Genomic DNA, 9,040 nt, shown 5'->3' on the forward strand with positions numbered 1-9,040 from the left:
CGTGTACACTGAGGGTATCTTTGCGTGAGTTTTGCATTAAAATCAATTTTCGGGTTAAGGATAGATTCTTTGAACCAGACATGTGTTTCTTCAAAGCTAGATCCAAGCCCCCATTCTACCAACAGTGAAATTTTGCCTTTGTGGCCCTGTATCTCCCTACTATTTTCTTCCTCCAACATTTTTCTTCTCCACTCGCTCTACATCTCAATGAGAACCAAAAGTTCATGCATTTCTGTCCAGAAACATACTTCCCCATATATTCTGTTCTGCGAGTGCTTGCTCTTTGTTCTAGACTCACCCGCAAAAGAAAATGGTTCCACATCCACCTCATTAAAACTGTTCATGATTTGATTTTTTTTTTTTCCATTTTCTGGTTCCATATTTCCATCAGAAAAGGGGGCCGGCTGTCTCATATATTTCAGATCAGTGTAATTTTCAGTTCACCTCCTTTATTTTAGGTGGTTAAGAATTCACAGTCAATCTTATATGAATATAACAACTATGAACATGGGAGGTCAGTCGAAGTTTCGAGCTTGTTGCATCATTCAATATGATCATGGATGGTCATCTCCCTTCAAATAACTGTCCCTATATATTCCAAACAAAAAGAAATCTTGCCGATTTAGTTACTACTCAAAAACGGCGGCTCAGTGGTTAGCATGAAGTCTAACAACGCCAGGGAACAGGGTTCGATCCCACTCTCAGGCGACTATCTGTATGGAGTTTGCACATTCTCCTCGTGTCTGCATGCGTTTCCTGTAGGTGTTCCGGTTTTCTCCCACAATTCAAAGGTGTGCAGAGTAGGTGGATTGACCATGCTAAATTGCCCGTATTGTTCAGAGATGTGTAGATTAGATGCATTATTGGGAGATGTGTCTGGGTGGGAAGCTCCGAAGCTCGGCCTGGACTTGTTGGGCAGAAGGGCCTGTTTCCACACTGTAGGGATTCTATCAAATTTTATGAATCTATGGAAAAAAAGACTAGACTTCTGAGCTTCCACAGCCTCTACCCTGTAAGACCTATTGACAATTAAATGTGCTTCAAATGCATCACCTCTCAAGCATTCAATCTCATCTCTGACGAGAAACGCACATAAATTACTGAAATCCTTTCCCTCAAACATTAACATTCTATACATGGCTTGCAGATCGAAGTTTTCATATTTCGTTCTGAGGGTGGAAAGATCGGAAAATATTTGATTATGGAATGGTTATTGGAATTTATGTCAGGAAGAATACATGCCTGCAGCAACATGTTTTCTCATTGAATCGCAGTGTATCATATCCCATTTTCCCCAAAGTACTGTTGTGTTGGATTCATATGTTTTAAAATCTATCTGTTCAAAGATGCTATTACATGCCTGTGAGGCAGGGGTGCCTTGAACACAGGCTTCCTGACAGAGAGATAGGGACACCACCGCTGTACACGAGACATTAATTTTGGGTTCATCCTGCACATCACAAATTCACGTCACCAGTTTCAGTTGAGATCTACTTTGCAGCAGAGTGCGATATAGAGAAAGATCACGCAAGAAAGATAGATGCAGAGGAAGAAAGAATGATTCCATGACATAGGTGGGATTATGTTATTTCTTCATTAAAGCAATGATGTCTTCAATGAAGTGAAGAAAATAAACACATCCACTTCCTTGTAGATTGCCTGCTTTCACGGTTTTATATCGAACTTGTCTGTTCACAAACCCAGGCCTGCTCGGCACTGTCCAAACCAAAAATAAAACTGTAATCGAATATCTTAATTATTGAAGCTGTTCTACTTTCTGTTGATCGGAGTTGAGATGATGCTGAAGATAAGAGAAACTGACAATGAACATGTACTGGAATTTTTGCAATGTAGCGAGAATTTGTGGCACTTGCCAGCTGTGACAATCACAGTAGTCCAGAATTTACGTAAAAAATGATATTTCCGTTAATAATACTGTGGTTAAAAACAGTAACAAATTCCTTTGTGTATGTGTGTTGGAAAGAATGACTGCTTCTGCAAATGCTGCCCATCCCACGAGATTGTCTGTACTAGATGATGTCGAACTTCTTGAGTGTTATTCGACCTACACTTATCCAGGCAGGTTGGAAATGTTACATCGCAGTGTTAAATCGTGTATTGCCATGATAGACTGACTTTAAAGGATGGTGCTCAGCGAGTGAGTTATTCGTTGACAAGCCCTGGCCTCGTTTGTAGATTAACAATCACTCCTCGTTAACGTTATCTTGTCACCGAAGTATTAATATTGCTAGTCGATTTCAGATTAGAACAATTGTTACCACCAGGACTTTGATAGTTGGGGATTAAATAATGTGAATGGCGATGAATTGTGAAGGATGGTAATTCGTTTATCTGTTGATGCAGATTTATACTGTCTTACCCTTGTGTGGCACGAATGCTACTTGCCATCTAATAGAGCTAAATGACAAAGAGTAATGTGCAAAATTTATCAGCATTGTTCTGTACGCAAAATGCAGGACAAACCCAGTCTAATCAACGACCCCTTCAGTGATGGAAGTGTATCGTCAATAGTGCTGTCAACTAGCACATGGAAAAGAATAACCGGACCCGAAACATTAACTCTGTTTTCTCCTTCACAGATGCTGCCAGACCTGCTGAGTTTTTCCAGCAACTTTGTTTTTGTTCTTGACTTACAGCATCTGCATTTCTTTTTGTTTTTCCTTACCTTTACACTTAGATTTCTCCTCCTATTTCAATCTGTGGCTTTGTGACCCCGTTTCCACACACTCAGGAAACATCCCCGTATATGCATCTTGTAATACCTCAGTTCCCTCATTTCCTATTAGTTTTTCAACCGCAGCAGGCATCACTCCCACCTGTGATTCAGTTATATCATTACCAAGAATAAATTGCTTTGGTGGAACTGATAAGTTCTTCCATCACCCCTTCACAGCTTTTCATTGGATTCTCCAACCTCACTGTAAATAAAAGATTGTTGCTCTTCTCACGATGAATTCCACGTATTCTCACTCTTTTTTTCGTCAACACTCCTTCTGAATGGCATATCTTCTCTTCTGTCAACATGAAAGATTGACATGCCTCGCATCTCTTAAAACTTTAATTTCTTTATCTGCTCTTCCTGGAATATATGAGTAAACCTTACCCTCACAGGTATTTTTTTTATAAAGAGATCTGGCATTTTCTTCTCAACTGACCCTTGAACAGATTGTAGATTCTCTTCCAGTTTTTTTTTTATAACTTCTGCTGTGCTTACCTTTACTATGTCAAAAAAAAACTCACTGGGTTATCCTGTTTTCCCGATCCGACCACTACATCACAGCTTTTCACTAGATTCTGCAACCACACCTTAAAAATACGGAACATTGCTCTTCTCATGACGAATTCCAAATATTATCACTGTTTTTCTGTCAATACTCCTGAATTGTACACCTCCTCTTCCCTCACCATGAAAGATTGACTTGCTGCCGTATCTCTTAAAACTTTAATTTCTCTACCTGTTCCTCCTAGCATATATGAGTAAACCTTACCCTTACAAGTATGTTCTTTAATGAGATCTGGCATTTTCTTTTCAACTAACCCCTAACCAAGCTGTAGATACACTTGCAGCTGTTAACTTTAGCTGTGCTTACTTTTACCACTTCAAAAAAAAAACAAAATGTTATCCTCTTTTCCCCGATCCATCTTCCCAATGCTTTTTCTAAACCAACAACATTTCAACTTCAGGTGCTGTACTTGTTGCAGTGAAAATATGTGAGCTATTTTTAACTACTCTTTTGCCCTATGGTTTCCTTTTTTACTCTGTGGTTAACTATCTTTACTATCATCAAAGAGATCCCCTTTTCCCTTACCACCTGACGATTTCCCTTTCCTCCAATTTCTATCCCTCACTGACTGAAATCGGTATTGGAGGCCAAACTTTGACTTATGAATCAACTCATGATCATCTGCTGATTATCTTGTAGTCTTAACTGTCTGTACTTCCACATGAGTTCTCATTATTTAAGGAACTTTTTTTTGAAGTCCTTCAAAGTAAAGGCCCCTCTAAGAACGTCATATGTTTGATTTATTTTCAATGCCCTTATCCACCAAAGTTCCCTTCAATCTCAATGCACATTTGAGCAGGTTTTCTCCTTAGATTGCTCAAAAGTTATCTGTAGGCTTTTGGTACTACCTCATAAGCACGTCAGATGGCATTATCCGCCACATAATACATCCCAGGTACCTCCTCCAATAGCGATGAAAAGACCTCATCAGCTCTGCTACCAAATTTCTTTGGATTAACAATGGTCACAGGCCACTTCATTTGTTTAGCCGCTTTGTCAAATGAAATGTAAAAAGACTTTGCCGTCCTTTTCGTAGAACTTCGGCAATGCCTTGACATATTTAAACTGATCCGTTAGGGCCTTTGGCCATGATAACACTGCTCTCCACCACTGTCCTCATCTCTACTTCTACTTTTCATCTCTGCCTTCTCCACTTTAAGTCGACTTTGCGTTCACCATTCCAGCCTCTGAAGTTCAAAATCTCTCTCTTTCTGATTTTCCTCGGTTTTAAATTGTAATTCAAACTATTTAATTTCCTTTTCTCTTTCTTCTTGTTCAGATAATGCTATTCCCTCCTTTATTTTGTTCAGCTAATTCTATTGTCTCCTTTTCTTCATTTTTTTTCAGTCACGGCTACACTTTCCCTTGCCATTGCCGCTAATTCATGCTGGTTCGTTTGAAATTGAATTTAGCCATTTCCAATGATTCTACTGATATTACTGACACTTGTAAGTGCCGATGTTTCTGCAATTACCTCCAATTTTGTCATGGACAAAGGCAACACCAACTCCAATTTGTCTGCCAATTCAAAAAACTTTGCCTTTCTCACTTTCTGTAAAACTACAGAATTGACTTCTTTCACCACCAATAAATTCTTAGAGACTGAAAGACCCATTGCGCCACAATGCACATCCTGTTTATATCAACCGAATTCGCATCCTGAAACAAAAGGCACTAACACTGACCACTCACTGCCTTTGAGTCCAGTACTCCTAAACCCAACCTAGAATTAAAGATTTTGATCCCGGCAAGAGCCCTCAGTTCGTTTTGTACCAGACCAAAACCCCTCAAAATATATTAAGAGGGCAACCTAGGCCCAAGCATTTTCCTATTTAAAAGTTAAGTACCAGTCACTATGTTCAAGATGCAAATTGATTGGTCAAACTACTCGACGCTAAGCAAAAAATAATTTATTCAAACACTATTGTTAAAACACAACAAAAGAAAGAATCAACTTGGAATAACATAACTCTGTTGAAACAGTTAACAGAATAATAGATCAGTAACTATTACTAATTAACATTGCCAAAATAGTAAAATCCCATAAACACATCCTTGGCAAAAGGCACATTGAGAAAACTGACCGTCTCGCATGTCGTCCAGCAGTCCAGGGAAAAAAAACAAACGTCAGGAGAAATCTCAAAGGTGGAGTATAGCAGGCGGGAGACATTTACTGCCTTTTAACCCTGTTGGTAAAAAAGCAACAACTGTTGAATGCTAAACGAAAGATCTTGTTTCAGTGTGTGTTTGACGACAACCACTCAGGCTGCTTCTACTTTTCCAACTTAAAAAAAAAAATGCTCATAGCCTCACAACCTGTTTCCTTAACTGGATTTCCAGACAGATTTTCACCTGTGTCATTAAGCTACTCTTTGAATAAAAGAGCAAGATGACCGCTTAAAGCCACAACATATTTACACTGACAACCAGAAAAGAACAAACAAAAATCTGTTTCAACAGAATTTTGATTAACATATCTCGTTCTTAGCAGAATAGTTTGTAAAGGGATGTTAGGATGCAAAAGTAGGCAGTGGGGGTTACAATAGAATGAAAGATGTCTGTTATTTGACAAATGGAGAGAGTGGTGAAGATTCAGATCATTCTTATTTTGGCAAGAGAACTTAGAGGTGGTTCAATAGAAATGCATAAAATTATGATGTGTTTTCATGCAGCAAAGAGGTACCTTTAAGTGGCAGAAAAAATCCTCAGTGCTAAGTGACTGACAAAGACAATCAGGAAGAAAATGAGAGGGAAGAAAAGGAGGTATTTCTTCTTCAATACACGGGTTGATGTGATATGGAATGCTGTCATCAAACATGCTCAAGATAAGGCATTAAATTCAATAGTGAAAGGACAAATACAATGCTGTGCTTCAGGGTAAATCACTGGACAGTGAGACTAAATTCCTGGATCTTTCAAAGAATGATGACCGTGAATCCATTGTCAATTGTCAGGAAAACCCATCTAGTTCATTAATGTCCTTCAGGGAAGGAAACTGCCACCCTTACCTGGTCTAGCCTATATGTGACACCAGACCCGCAGCAATGTGGTTGAATCTTAGCTGCCCTCTAGACAATTAGGGATGGGCAACAAATGCTGTTTGTATGGTCCAGTTCACAGGAATTCAGTTCTGGGCTGAAAGTTCAATGGACACAATCGACTCAGACTCTGGCACAACAGATCACGGTTATGATACGAGAAGAAAATTGGTTTATACCATTGTTTCGAGGTTTTAGGGCGAATTCACAAAAGTACAATGTCGTGATACTCAGCTGAAGAACAGTGATCGTTAACCTGGACACGTTTGGTGTTGTCTTTATTTCCGAAACGAAAGGATTACCAACAGTTTTCACCTTTTCTCACCTTTTTTGCCATTTCTACAGGCAATCGTCTCGGGGGAGAATCAGGAGGCTTTCGGTACTAGTAACTATCATACCAGGTTTCTGTAGTCGAATAGTTACATTACATTTTGAAATTTAATCTATTTTCAAGACTATTTCTGATCAACGTGAGACGTGGTATCTTGCTGAGACAAATCTAGTTGAAGGACCGAAGTTGTAACTTCAAACATTACAAAGTTATTTGAAAGCCCTTTGGTTTTGCAATGTTGGTCAAACAAAAGTAAGTGTAGACTTTGCGAATGCTTTGTAGATGAGAGTAACTGAAAAGTTGCATTTGATACACATTATTCCCGTCAGTCCCGAACCAAGTATGCCTCTCCAGGCTGATTTGTGACCAATACACTCCTTTGTCGGCAATTCATCAAGTTCCTGTAATGAAAGTTAGCTGCAATACGTGATAATTCACAAGGACATCTGAAATTAAGCTAATGAGGAATGGCGAATAACCACTCCAAAGACGTACTACCGTATGAAGGAGAGGTCAGGTCCGATTTGGATAAAAATGATTAACTCCTGTTATTAACGTCTCATTTTTATGCTTTGTGTGTTTCTGAATGTGGAATAAATTGGAAAAAAAAAGAATGTTTTAAAAACAATGATGCTGAAGGGTTTTTTTGCACTGAATAAAACAGATTGCCATCACTTATTGTAAGTTATGTTTATACTTTTGCTTTGTTGAAACATGGGAGAATCTGGTTGCAAATGGTCTGCAGCAAGAAATGTACACAAATTGAGGTTCGGCCAACAACAAGTTGTTGAAGTGATTATGAAACAGTGACAAGATGCCATTGACAAAAGCCTTCGGCAAGCGAACAACCACGTGATTATTTCCTGGGTAGCTGAACGGCTTGTTGGTGTTACAATATGGTTAGAAGCATTGGGAAGGTGTTTTTGTCTCCATCTCTCTCATTCTGTCGTAAAAAACGTAATGACTGAAGAAAGGCCGTTTATTTTCTCTTGCCAATTACCGTACGTTGTATTATTACCCGTAAGTGAAAGATTTTGTAAATTGTGGACCAGTTATTCCGTGTTTCCTGCATAGTAGAGTAAAGTACCTGGAAAGTCAAAATCGAAGTAAAACGAGTCCTGATGCGCGAAAGGATCATCTCAGTGAATATTGTCGATGGCGGAATCAACAGCTTTCCCCAAGCCTTTTTTTTTTGGTGCACTTATAATACCATTTTACCTTTGTCTGTGCCTGTCTGTTTGTGTGTGTGGAGTGAGTTTTATAAGTTCTTTACAGTTGTAAATACTGGAGTTATATGTCAATAGTTCTTCACCTGAATCTAGAATTAATTTATTTGCAATTAATAATTATCCTTACCAAATACAGACACCTGGTTATGCTTTCAGTTAGCCTCGTCAAAAATTCAGCTAAATGAAGAATTCTGCAGACTTTGGTATGTGTTTGAAATTTGTGATGACACCAGGATCAACGAAATTTGATTTCCAGTGTGCTACCTCAGTGAAGCATGACACAAGCTAATTTATGATTTGGCTTTTGGCTTCGCCAGGTGATTTGCATCAATTCCTTACATACATTTTTTCCAGTGAGGATGCCATCAATCCCAGACAAATGCGTTGTTTACATTAATTGTCTGGTGAGTTGAACATCAATATAAACAGTTATATAAGGGGAAGTCAAGAGAAGAAATGGATTCAATGTTGCTAGCACAGACAGATCCAGCAACCAGGCAAAAATTCTCCCAAGTTTTGTAACTGTTCAGTTAGAAAGAAAAACAGTTGCATTGTACAGAATCAGCATGAATTCCTGAAAGAAAAATATTCATGCTTGACAAACGTACTGAAGCATTATGTGGATGTAACCGTCAAAATAGTTCATGGGAAACCAGTGCATCCAGTGTTGGCAGATTTTCAGAATGTTTATGAAAGATTTCACTCAGCAGATTAATAAACAAAATTAGAAACTGAGGGAAAGACATGGATACTGGAATGTTTTCAAAATTGGCTGGCTGACTGAAAATAGAAACAGTGAGAATAAACGGGTCGTCTTCAGGTTGCCGGTATGACTAGAGAGTATCTTGATCCCAGCTAGTCGAAATGTAACTAAGATATTTGGTAGTGGAGTTCAAAATCATTATTTGCGAGTTTATTGATGGCACAAATTTGATGGAAATGTGGTTTGTTATTTGGATTCAGAGATATTTAACAAGGATTTAAATGGGCTGTGTGAGTGGGCAACAACAAGTCGGTCGAATATGATAGTTACCAATTCGTAGTAAAACAGAAATGCTAAGTATTTCTAAAATGTGAGCGATAAGGAAACTTTTCCGTGTAAAGATGCCCAAATGTTCTTCACGAGACACGAGGCAT

Source organism: Rhincodon typus, chromosome 42 (genome assembly GCF_021869965.1).
Source record: "Rhincodon typus isolate 14 chromosome 42, sRhiTyp1.1, whole genome shotgun sequence".
Lineage (NCBI taxonomy): Eukaryota > Metazoa > Chordata > Chondrichthyes > Orectolobiformes > Rhincodontidae > Rhincodon > Rhincodon typus.